This window comes from Choloepus didactylus, chromosome 3 (assembly GCF_015220235.1).
Source record: "Choloepus didactylus isolate mChoDid1 chromosome 3, mChoDid1.pri, whole genome shotgun sequence".
In the NCBI taxonomy this organism is placed as follows: domain Eukaryota; kingdom Metazoa; phylum Chordata; class Mammalia; order Pilosa; family Megalonychidae; genus Choloepus; species Choloepus didactylus.
The window spans coordinates 62,884,474-62,898,055 of record NC_051309.1 but is presented as its reverse complement, the minus strand read 5'-3'; positions in this window follow the sequence as shown (position 1 = coordinate 62,898,055).

Below are 13,582 nucleotides of genomic sequence, written 5' to 3'. Positions count from 1 at the left end.
CACCAAACTCTACCATTTTGCTTTATAAACTGGGGAGAGGGGATAGGTGGAATAAAAATGGAGAATGAAGGTAATTGAGTCATTAATATGTATTCAAACTTGGTATAGATTTTAATAGTATCATTGAAATTTTAGAGGAAAATCTTTTTTTTTTTTTTTGTGCTTTGGAATCTGTCAAATTAAAGCAAACATAGCTTCAATCCCTCCTTGTCCACTGTTTTCACCCTCTTGCATACATACTCTATAATTCTTGCTACCCAGAATATATACTTTTCTTGTATCTTCTATTCTTTGTATTATCATTATAGCTTTCTCTTCTTTTTCAGAAACTTCTTGATATATTAACCTTCACTTACTCCAGGTATCACCATATGGATAGAATACTTAACTCTTCTATTTTAATATTAAATAAAGCATAACTATATTAAAAAACAAAGCTTAGATAACTTCATCAACTGGTCCTTCAATTTTGTAAGTTGCAATTTGACAGGTTCCTGCAACATTGTTGAAATATTTTTTTTCTTTAATTAAAAACTTGCTGATATATTTACTCTCACTAATTCCATTCAATACTTAGTGGGAATATTTAAAGCATTCTACTTTAATATTAATAAAGTGTAATTACTAATGAATTAGCTGAAAAACTTGGGCAGCTTTAGGCTACTGACTTTGGATTACTCTTTAGCTCAGGAGACATTGCTTCCAAGTCTAACATAGGGCTCAGTTTTTTTTTTTTTTTTCCCATTTGTGAAATTAAGATAACAGCATTCTAAGGACTAAATATGATAATACATGAAACTCCATAGCATGCTAACTAGAACTTTAAAATTGTCCAAGAAACTTTAGCTATCATTAGTATACCATTATTGTTATCATCAGAATCATCATTACTCTTATCATTTAGAGGTGACATAAAAAAATCTGAATGATAATTTAGATGAGGTCAATTCCATGTATAGAATGAATAATTCAAACAAATAAAACCATTAATTCTTACATATATGCTTGTTTAGCCTGCAGGAGAAAATATTTGGGGAGGAGGGAAGGAAAAGGAACCCTAAAATTATTTTTATGCATATTTTGCACAATAGGGAGCAGAGTTACTTTCTTTTGCCCCCAAAGACAGAATTTGGATAATCTGGTATATTAAGTAGCGAGTAAGGAGATTTCAAGTCGATAAGAATAAGTACATTTTTTTTTTTTTTTTTTTTTAAATCATCATTTTATTGAGATATATTCACATACCACGCAGTCATACAAAACAAATTGTACTTTCGATTGTTTACAGTACCATTACATAGTTGTACATTCATCACCTAAATCAATCCCTGACACCTTCATTAGCACACACACAAAAATAACAAGAATAATAATTAGAGTGAAAAAGAGCAATTGAAGTAAAAAAGAACACTGGGTACCTTTGTCTGTCTGTTTCCCTCCCCTACTTAAGAATAAGTACATTTTGCCAATCATAAAGTAGGTTGCTTTAAAAAATATCAAGGTTCCCATCCTTCAAATGTTACAAGCAAAGGGTAGACAGTTGGTTGGTCTAAATGACTTTAAGGTCAATTTCGTCTTCAAAACTCTGATCTGAGTTGATTTAATTTTGGGATTTGCCCAGGAGAGGGTCATACATGACCCTAGGAGACACAGTGGTAGAAGCAAAATTCATATTTTAAAGGGATTAAAGAGGAGACAAATCATTTTTAAGTTAAAATTGGTATAGGTTACTTGAACATAAGAAATTTATTAGATGAAAGAGAAAAATGAAATGTTAATTGTAATGAGCTCCAGGTATAAGAAGCTCTGGTATATAGGAGATAAGAACATTGTTGAAAGCAGAAGTGAAAGATCGGAAATGGTGGTTATGTGGGAGTGAAATCATTCAGAACACTGCAGTACAGCATGAGACTTAGATGTTTTTGAACTCAATCTAAATTGAGTCGAGCTCAGCAATTGTCTGTAATTTGTTTGAGAGACTTTTTATCACATATTCTTTGAAATTGGATTTAGCATTAAGATTAACTATACAAAATGGATTTTTGATAGGACCTGCAGGATAATTTGCTGAGAGAATAATTCAGAGATAGCAATGAGCAACTGGGGTCAGAAAATCTATTTTTTTTTTTTTTTTTAGGAATAATTTGAAAACAGAGCTAAGTCTATACATATTAAGTATCTTTATATAAGCTAAAATTCTTCAAAATGCCAGATATATTTTCCAACATGGAAAATGACTTTAATGACTCCACATATCATTCAAACATTAGTTCTCCTGAAACTAATACCTTGTGTTTGACTCTCAGTTTCTTATTTTTCACACTGATTACCTTAATATATCATCAGTTTTATTTTTAAAAATAAAATTGTATAAAATTAAAAATAAATTCAAACATGCAAAACATTGCTAGATAGACTAAAAATCTTCAAAACCAACTACAATGTAGCTCAATTTAATTTTGAGGGCCATACTTTTGACAACTGACTTCAAATTCAGGCAAACCCACCCCCTTGGGTTCCATAATTTCCTGGAGTTGCACAACTCACTGAAAACACTGCATTCATGATTATAGTTTTATTACTATACAGTAAAAGGAGGCAAATAGTTTTACAGTTTTATCACTATATAGTAAAAGAATACAAATAAGAAGCCAAAAGAAGACATTCATAGGATGAAGTTGGAGAAGAGCTTTTGTGTCCTTTCCATGTGGAGTAGGGCTGCATCACCTTTCTGGCAAGGATAGACATCTTATTAGTCCTGGAAGCTTACCCAAGCTTCCAGTGACCGAGTTCATATGGGGTTTCATTATATAGGCATGACTGGTGGAATCATTGCCTACATTGTTCAACTCAATCTCCAGCCTCCCTCCCTTCCCAGAGGTCTGGAGAGCAGGCTGATGTGAGTGGCTCAAACCTCCAACCCTCTAATCACATCGTTGGTCTTGCTGATGTGACCAGATCTCACCCTAAGACTACTGGTGTGGCTGGCTCCTCACTGTCATCTCATTAGGGTATGAAACATCAGGTTTGGTCATGAATACCAAAAGACACTACTATCAGGGGAAATTCCAAGAATGTAGATGTTATCTCTCCAGGGGCCAGGACAAAGGCTAGCCCTCTTTTGAAGGCAAATTCTATACTATGCAGTTGCCTCTTCTTCTTCATGCATATTATCATTAGGAGCAGTTTTTGTTTCTTTGTTCATTTTCACATTTTTATTAGTCACAGTTAGGATAGTTTACATTGCAGTAAGATGAGCCAAAATGTCAGTAATGGTGAACATATAGGTAGATTACTCAAATAATGTCCAGTGCAGCTCGAGTGTTCTTCTCTTCCTTTCTATGGTATCAACCAGAGAGCAAGTAGTTAAGAAGGCAACATCATAGAATGGAAGAAACCTGGATCCCCCTCTGTTACCATATGATTATATATTCAGTGTACTGATGAGAATATAGCAAGAACCTCATTTTAATAAGATGAAGAAGGGAGAATTAATGGAATATTAAAATTGAGGGACCAGACCAAATATTAGAAGATAATATATGGAGCAAACAATGGGAGAGACAAGGTAAACATGTGCTGAGGCACATGATGTATAAGAGAGCCAAGTGTGAGAGAGTATATCAATTTTCAAATATATATTTGATGCTTTTCCAGAAGTGAGATTATACATTCTCACACTCTTGAACTCTGAAAAGGAAATATAACTTGTTTTTACCAATGAATATGAATGTAAGTAAAAGGAGTCACTTCCAGGCAGAAGTGTTAAAAGCTAGTGTGTGGTTTTTCATGACATTCGTTACCCACTCTTTGATCATGAAAGCTTGTGTTGAGATACCAAGTCTATCAGCCTGATATTTTAAGTGACAAAAATAAACATCCTTCTTACCACACATGTAAGTGTGCAGTGTGAACAAGAAATAAAATATGTAGTGTTAAGCCACTAAATATTCAGGTAGTTAGCACTTGTTGAATAGCCTATCCTCTCCTGACTGATACAGAAATTTAGACCAGGAATGGAGTCCTGATACACCAAAAAAATACGTAATGTGTTGGTATGGGGACCCAGGACCTGCCTCCCACCACCCCCTCCCCCACTCCTCCATAGTGAAAGTAAGTTATTGCACATAGCCACCTACTTGAGAAGAACAAACTTAAGGTCATTAGACCTCCCAAAGGGGGAAAGAATGTACAAATGGTATCATAAACAAAGCATTAAAACTTCCCTCCCCCTGATCACTGTTGATAACAAATCTCCACACCTCTGTGTCACAAGACACTGCTGAAACTCTGTTCTTACACCCTATAGAATGTCTTTGTCCTAACCCTTATAAACTGCTCCCTGGCATCCCCTGTTTTTTGTGGAGCACTAACTTCCATATTTCCTGGCCAGCTGCCATGGAACCATCTCCTATTCCTAAGTCCAAATTAAACTTACATCTAACTCCATGCCTTGCATGTTTTTTGGTCCTGGGGCTGAGCTGGGTTGGAACAATTTGCGAACCAGTCAGGAGACAAAGAGCTGCTGGCTGTAGTGGGCATGACTCCTGGCCTAACGAAGGGGATATACCACATAATACCCTCCATTGGCAAAATATGGAGGAGCTACAAGATAAGAGGGCTGGGAATGAAACATGCCATTTATGTTATGGCTTTTGTAGGTCTTCACACTGAAGCTTTTGCTGGTGGTATGAAAGCCATGGTATTGCATATTGCCCCCAACCATTACTATGAGTCTCCTGTATCTATCCTAAGTACTCTAGTAGGATAGCCCATTCAGGCTGTAGCTAACCTTGGAAAGTCAGAAACTGCAGAAAAAGGGGGCTGGAGTAGGGGCAATGGGAAAGGCTCCCCATGAACATGATGGCCCTAATCGGGAATCCCACCAGGAGCTACGGGTGGATCTCATTGCTGCAGCAACAGAAATAAAAGCTGCAGACAACAATATAATGCAATCCTAGTAAAGTTTGCCTCTGCCACAGACCCCACCCAAAGGCAATATCAGTGCTGTCTACATCCAATTCACATGGCAGGTCTGAATCTATGCCCCAAGGACTTGTGCCTGCACTATTGCCCTTTTTGCCTTTTCAAACTCAGCCTGTTGGGGGTCATTCCATTCCAGGGATAGCGTTTCCTAATCAAAACATACAAATGTTTTGACATTTAGGCTAAATGAGGAACAGAAGGTCTCCATTACCCTCCAAACCCCAAGACAGCCATCAGTTGTTTTGGTGACTGAGGCATGGGAAAACATTGCACTTTATCCCTCACATTAGAAGGTATAGTTTTTGTCTTACATGACCATACTACACCCTAGAATTTGATAGAGGTGCCAGGGTCTTGCAAATTGTTGTAATTGACAGATCATCCTTGACTCTTAAGGTGAGACAGCAATGAGCCTGAGGCATCTTTTAATTCTGAAAAAGAGTTACTGATTAATATGACATCATCAATATAGTGAAATAGACTCACCATTGCAGGACTTTTCCATTGAGTCAAATTTTTTGCCACCAGACCATGGCAGATGGTCAGGCTATGCACAAAGTCCATTGTTGGCCTCCCAGTGCCAGTTTGAATGTATTGTGTCCCCCAAATGCCATTATCTTTGATGTAATCTTGTGTGGGAAGACATTATCAGTTTTGATTAGATTTCTTGAGTGTTTCTTTGGAATGCACCCCACCCAGCTGTGGGTGATGACTCTGATTGGATAATTTCCATGGAGTATTGGCCTGCCCACTGGGTGGGCCTTGATCAGTGGAGTCATATAAATGAGCTGACAGGCAGAGGGAACTCAGTGCAGCTGTGAGTGGTGTTTTGAAGAGGAGCTACAGCCAAGAGGGACACTTTGAAGAAAGCACAGGAGCTGCAGATGAGATACAGTTTGAAAACGGCCATTGAAAGCAGACTCTTGCTCTGGAGAAGCTGAGAGGACAAATATCCCAAGTACAACTAAGAGTGACATTTTTGAGGAACTGCAGCCTAGAGAGGAACATCCAGGGAGAAAGCCATTCTGAAACCAGAACTTTGGAGCAGACGCCAGCCACGTGCCTTCCCAGCTAACTGAGGTTTTCGGGACACCATTGGCCACCCTCCAGTGAAGGTACCCGATTGCTGATGTGTTACCTCAGACACTTTATGGCCTTAAGACTGTAACTGTGTAACCAAATAAACCCCCTTTTATAAAAGCCAGTCCATCGTTGGTTTTTGCATACCGGCAGCATTAGCAAACTAGAACACTCCCCAAGTGATGGCTAATGTAGACTGGCTTGATTTTTCTAGGGAGATACTAAAGAAAACATAAGAAGATCCAATACAAAATGATGATGATGCAATTGGGTACTAATTTCTTGTAATAAACCAGCAATGCCTGGGACTGTGGCATGCAATGGTGGCCTTATATTGTTTAATTCTTGATAATCTACTGTCATGTACCATATTCATCAGGACTATTAAAAGGTTATGGGTAGGTATTATTATCCCCACCTGCTCCAACTCTTTGATAGTGGCTGAGATTTCTTGGCCCCCTCCTAGAAATTTATATTGTTTTGTAGCCATGATCCTCCAGGGTGGGAGCATTTTAGAGGGGACCATTTACCTGCCCCTTTAAGACCACTTTATTCTATACTGGAGGTAGAATTCTCCCATAGTAGTCTGCAACGTGGCATTCTGTAGATGATCAATTCCCAAAATGTAGTCCAGTACAGGGGAAATATAAGCTGTATACACTTGGTAGTGATGGTGGTGGTGGGGGGGTCGATCTCCCAATTTGCAAGATCAAATTATGTCATTTAGCTCTGATTGCTTTTCCTCCATAGCCATCTAGGACCAGCATGGGTCCCTTAAATCATGTGACATTTCCATATATTAGAGTGCATTCAGCTCCCATATCTACTAGTGTTAACACTTGCCGTTGGTTAGTAGGGAACCAGTAGATGGTTAATTCTACTTGTGGCCTCTGGTTCCAGGGATCCCTAGCTGTTGTTCACATCCAGGGCCCTTGACCTCCCCTACAGGAGAGGGAAAGTGGTTTGCCATGCCACCTCCAGGGAAGTGGTGGGCTCTGACTTCCTTTCTTCCTTGGAGGCTCAGGAGCTCAGTTTAGTAAATCTTTGGCCCCTAGGCAGTTTGCTTTACTAAGATTGCATTAAGTTAATCATCTATATTTTCTATTTCTGTGCCTGTAGTGATGAGTTCTGCCCACATCTGCTTGCAGAATAACCGATTAGGGCTGTCATGCTCATGGGAACCTTTCCCATTGCCTTTACTCCAGCCCCACTTCTCTGCAACCCTCCCTCCCCACCACTCCAGGGTTGGCTATATCCCTGCCTAGGGAGGGAAATGCACTGTTATACTAGTAGACTTAGAATAGACACAAGAGGCCCATAGTAATGTTTGGGAGCAGTATGCAATGCCATGGCTTTCATACCTGTGGTAAAAGCTTCAGTGTCAGGACCTATGAAAGCCATGGCATAAATGTCATGTTTCATTCCCAGCCCCCTTAAAACATCTTTCACCAATGCAGCCATTGTGTGGCATATCCCTTTCATTAGGCCATGCAGTCTTATACCGGTTAATCAACCATAACAATAAGGAGGCAGTTCTCACATTAGCTGAGGTAGCATACAAGCATTGTTGTAGTGAAGGGTGAGTGGTAATAGACTCCAGTTTACTAATTTCTACTCTAGAAAGCACTATTCCCTCTGCTCCAGTGTCCCATAACCTCAGCAGTTAATTGGGTAGGGATACTCCAGATTTTTGTCTATAGTGTTGCCCCAAATTGTCCAATTCTGCTTCAGTATAGTCTCTCATAGTAAGGTATAACTTCTGTTCAGGAGGTTGGAATTGCTGAGCCCCAAAGGGTTGATTTTGTGATGCTTTCCATTGCTGTTGTATTACAGGAGGCCTCTGCCAGAGCTCATTGTCCTCCACCTCCCATTCTTCCTCCCCTTCCACTTCCAAGGAGGTGTCTATGGGGTCCCATGTTTTGGGGTCCCAACCCAGAGTAGATAAAATCCTCCAGACTTGAGCCTGAGACAACTTATGGCCTTTGACTTGGGCATATCTGTGTGCCAGAATCTCTAATTGTCCATTCAGAGCAGGTGATCAGAGAGTCCTTCATTTCTGCTTGGGACATATCTATTTCTAGCTTTACCTTCTCCTCTAAATGGCATATAGCTTTTGCTGCTTGTTCTGCCTTGGTAGCTATCCATAAGGCCCTTAAAAGGGGCCATGCTATGGCTGCCACTATTTGACAGTCCCTTTTTTTCTTACTCAAATTTAATTTTCTGCTATCTGTTGCAAAACAGTTACCAGCCCTGCTGTAATTTCTAGGGCATTCCCATATTCTTGCAGTCATCCCCATTCACTCAGGAGGGCATCCACCCCTCCCCATGTGGACAATATGGGCCAATTTGGGATTGCTGCTCATGGATTCCCCCTTCCCAGGCCTACTACAGCTGGTAGCTTTTCAGCATTCTGCCTGGTACACCAATTATTCTAGCCTAGCTTAGCCCTAAGACTGAAGAATACACTAGGCACTGAAGTGGTCATGGGTTTAATTGGGACTTACTTGCCAGAGATGATGGTCTCATGGTTGCGGCTGGCTGTGGAAAAAGAGAGAAGTGCCAGAGGGGGTATCTTAAAAAAACTTATGTCCACAGTGTGTGACAATAGAGATTCATCAGGGTCTAGTGAGATCTGGATATTAACAGTGATCAGGAGAGGGGAGTTTTAATGCTTTGACTTTGCATTCTTTCCCCTCCCTCCTGAGGGGGTTTGTTGACCTTTCACATCCATCCCGGTCATGTAAGTGGCTGTGTGCACTGAAAATGGAGGAGAGGGTGGAGCCCTGGGTCCTCACAGTGGACACTGGGTCCTCACAGTGGACACTGAAGGTATCAGACCCTGTGGCATCTGGCTCAGCAGTTCCAGCTGCCATTCACACAAGCAGCTAGTGGACATCACTAGAGAGTGCCTTTGTGCTGCCTGCATGAACCATGTAGGTTACCACACCAGATGGGACATATCAGCTGGTCACAAATCCTGGTGACCCAGTGGCAAGTGTACTACATTGGTCCCCTTCTACTCTTGGAGGGGGTGAGGTATACTTTCACTTCCATGGACATAACTTTGGGACTTTTGTTAGCTTTCCTGGTGGGAAAGGTGAACCAGCAGGGCACCGTATGCTCTCTGGAAGAATGAGCCCCTCCCCTCCTTATTGAAAGTGAGATATTTCTTGTAGCCCTCCCCTGAGGGGGAAAGAATGTACAGATGGTATTATAAAGAAAGCATTAAAACTTCCCTCCACTGATCACAGTTTATAACAAATTTCCACACGCCTGTGTTACAAGACCCCACCAAAACTCTGTTCTCACACCCCATGGAATGTCTTTGTCCTAACCCTTATAAACCAGCCCCTGGCACTCCCCAGTTTTTGGAGAGTGCTGACTTTCATCTTTCCCAACTGGTCACTGCCATGGAAACATCTTCTGTCCATAAGTCCTATTAAACTGATGTCTAACTCTGTGCCTGGCATGTTCTTTGGTCTTGGGGCTGAACTGGATTGGAACAGTTGGTAATCATGCAGTGCACAGGAAGTGTTCTATTATTGGGACTTAAAAAACAAAAACAAAAACAAATGTTATGCAAAAGTAAAGCTTTGTGATGTAAATGTATTTGTAACAAATCAAAAGCAGACGGACATTGAATGTAAATTCAGTACTTGAAAGCAGATTCAACAGGATGATAATTTGAATGTCCCATGCAATTTATCTGCTTGCTTAATTTCTAGCTGCTAATACAACCAATGCTCAATAGCCACATCAAGGGCACACAACACTTTAAAGGAGTATAATAGAGTGTCAAAAGTCTACTAGCTTGAGGCATGAAAGAAGCAGGTTTTCCTTTAACAGGAGGTCTCAGGAGCATTCATCTAAGTTTCCAAAGCCCAAGGCTGGAGGCTCTTGGTCACAGTGCCGCAATGAGATGGACAGTGAACTTCTTTGAAGCTTAGAATAGGCATTGAAGCTGGGAGTCACAGAGACCCAGTGTCAATATGCCTCAACCTGATGCCCACTGAAGTGGAGCTTGCTCTGGGTTTATAGTAAGTGCCCCTTTGGGTATTATCAAGCCAGTCCATATCATATTCTTGCACAAATGTCTGATTATCACTTGTTACAAAAGCTTATTTTGATCAATTTGATTTCATTCTAATTGTCAAAAATGTTTACAATGTTTTTTCTCAATTTGCTTATATTCTCGTGGTGGTTAACATGATTACAATGCTTTTTGGAATTCAAGATCATTAATATTTCAACACAATAATCAACTCTTTGATCTTGGATCACTATATTTTTGCACAACACTCTTGATAAGTTGTACTCACAGTAATTGCTTAAACAATTTATATGATAGCTGCTGTAATTTCTTCAACATGTTCAGATATCCAGACTCCAAATTTCCTAAAGTTTAATTTTCCAAACCTTGACAACTTATCTTCCAAGTAAATGTCATTTTTGGTGACACTAATAGGTATGCAAGAGCTTATAACATGCTGCAAGGGTTTTCTCTGTTGCCATATAGTCAGTACTTAGTGAAGCCATTGTTTTAGAAAATTTATCTCATGATTCTTCACCACATTCTGTAATAAGGATTATATCTCTTTCAACTCTTCCAAGTGTTGAGTCACTTGATCAAATTTTGCCAATGTTTTATTTACATTAATTAGAGTTAATTCCTTCTCAGCAATATGATATCCTTCCTTGTTCAACTTCAGAGTTCTTTTATCATTTATGGACTGGGCATAATTAATTTTTCCATAAATCATAAAGTTGGTAATCTGTTGAAATTTGATACAACCTTGGAAGAGAAATTACACATTCTATCCCTTATTCCAATAAGTTATATTTCTTTCATTTATAGAACATATTATCATAGTCCAATTACCTAGACTGTATGCTAGTGGTTTCTCTGGCATGTTGGCTAAAGTCATAAGAATGTTTATTTCTGGAATCTCTATGTAGCTAAGTATTAGGTAAATACTTAATATCTACTCTTCCATACTCTGTGCTGGTATTCATATACTTTCTATTTACTGTGGTGTTTGATCTGCTCTAAGCATCCATACCACTTCTTGAAATTGGGGTATTGCCACGGTGTTCCAGTTTGCTGATGCTGCTTATGCAAAATGCCAGAAATGGATTGGCTTTTATAAAGGGGGTTTATTTGGTTACAAAGTTACAGTCTTAAGGCTATAAAATGTCCAAAGTAAGTCATCAACAAGTGAGTACCTCCACTAGAGGATGGCCAGTGGCATCTGGAAAACCTCTGTTAGCTGGGAAGGCACATGGCTGGTGTCTGCTTTCAATGGCCATCTTCAAAATGTCTAAATTGCAGTTCCTCTCTCAGCTCCTGTGTATTCTTCAGATTGTCCCTCTTGGCTGTAGCTCCTCTTCAAAATTTTACTCTCAGTTGCTCTTCAAAATGTCACTCACAGCTGCACTGAGTTCCTTCTGTTTATCAGCTTATTTATATGGCTCCAGTGATTTAATTTAGACCCACCATGAATGGGTAGGGTAACACCTCCATGGAAATTATCCAATCAAAGTGATCACCCATAGTTGGGTGGGTCATATCTCCATGGAAACATTCAATCAAAAGGTCACACCCTAATCAAAAAGATTAATCAATCTGCCCTACAAGATTGCATCAAAGATAATGGTGTTTGGGGGCCACATACATCCATACCAGCACACATGGTATGATATCTCAATTTGTTTTCCTCCTTTTGGGGCTAATATTCACATTTCATATGCTTCTAAGTGATCACATTTGTTATCATAAATCACATATAATTTGGATCTAGTCAGATTATTGACAATATTTGGTGTCCCATTTGCTACCTTTGTTATGAGTGCTAGTCTTAAAATATCCCTCATATCTTTTAGTTTCTGTTGCAGCATGTTACATTGATTTTTTGGCAGTTTTCTTGTTAAAATCTTTCTTAATTTTTTGAGTGTTAAAATCCTCCAATCCAGAAATGATAGGCTGCATGGCTCTTGAAAGTATTTACTGCATATTGTTGCTCTCACGATAGCTATAAATTTTATTTTCTTAAATTGTAAGGTATAGGGTCAACTCTGACAGATATCTTTTGTTAAGTAGTTAGGTCCCCAAATTCTAAGAGTCAAAATAATTGCTGTCATCTGATAACCTGCAGTGTGCCACCAGGGGTAATGTTCTGTATAATAATTCTTAATATGTATTGTTCCTGTATATACTTTACATGGTTCAACTATTGTAGCAATATTAGGAAGTAAAGTCCATGACGACATTGGCAGAATTTTTAGAGAACTGTAAAGGTTGTGGTATAACATCATATCATGATTCTAGTTGTCTAATTTTGGTCTATGTATCTTCATCATGACCTGTGCCCATGTGTGTACATCTTTGGAGTGACCTTGTAAAGTTATCAAGTCAAATGAGGTTATGAAATTTTCAGCTATAATGTTCTGCAAAATGTTTTCCTTAACAGTCCAGTCTGTAAACTTATCCTTAAAAGACTTGGGACTTCTGTGGGTGTTACCAATCCCGATATTACTATTTGACCTATATTAGGCATTTGTTTTGGTTTACAAAGAACTAAATAATCACTATGAGGTGCCCAATAGTATAAGGTTAACATTCTTCCAATTGTCTAGTACTGTTAAATTAGTTTGATGATACCATTTATTAAATGCTGTTATAGCAAAACCTCCATATCATATATTATTGATTATCATTTTTGAATTTTTCCCTCTTTGTTCTACCATATTATTTTCAAAGTCTATAAGTTACTCTCCTAATTATACTGGGCAATGCTCTATGGGTGTAATTAGGAGTGGTGTATATAGGTATTGAGATCTTAACCCCTATACATGTCTTATTGATTTTTTAATTGCAAATTTGTTCATAAGTTGTTTGATGCACCAATGTGGTATTATTGTGAATCTTGTTATATGACCTAACTATACATTTATGGTCATTCAAAAATGGTATGAAAGATCTTATCAAGTCTGGTTCTGCAGAGATGTTAGCCATTGCCATTCCTCAGTGCATGGTTCCACACAATTATTTCATATCACAATGGTCAGTGTTTGTTTAATACCATAGAATAGCCTTTGTTGTAAGTTCCCTGTAATGCTCTTCTTCCCATTTAGTTTACAACTTCTTAATGTGTAGGAATTTGTTATGCATTTGTCTGCATTAATGACAGAGAGCCTTTTAAAATCATCAGTGAATGTATGGAAGGTATGTATACTTGTAAATTCTGGTCTAAATTTATAGAATTCATATAATCAAAAAAATTGACAGGGTTAATTCTAAGGGAACTATCCTATGTCATCAATCTAATTTTACATAAGCAAGCTCATTATCAAACAGCTCCCATAATACTTCTGGTTTAAAAAATTTAGCCTTTGGTATGGCTACTGTAGTTTCGTGTCTAGTCATATTTCCATAATGAAATATATTTGGCCACATTGTGACCTTAAGGATTATATGAGTACCATTTGTGGTATCATAGTTCCACAGTATCATTTTTAT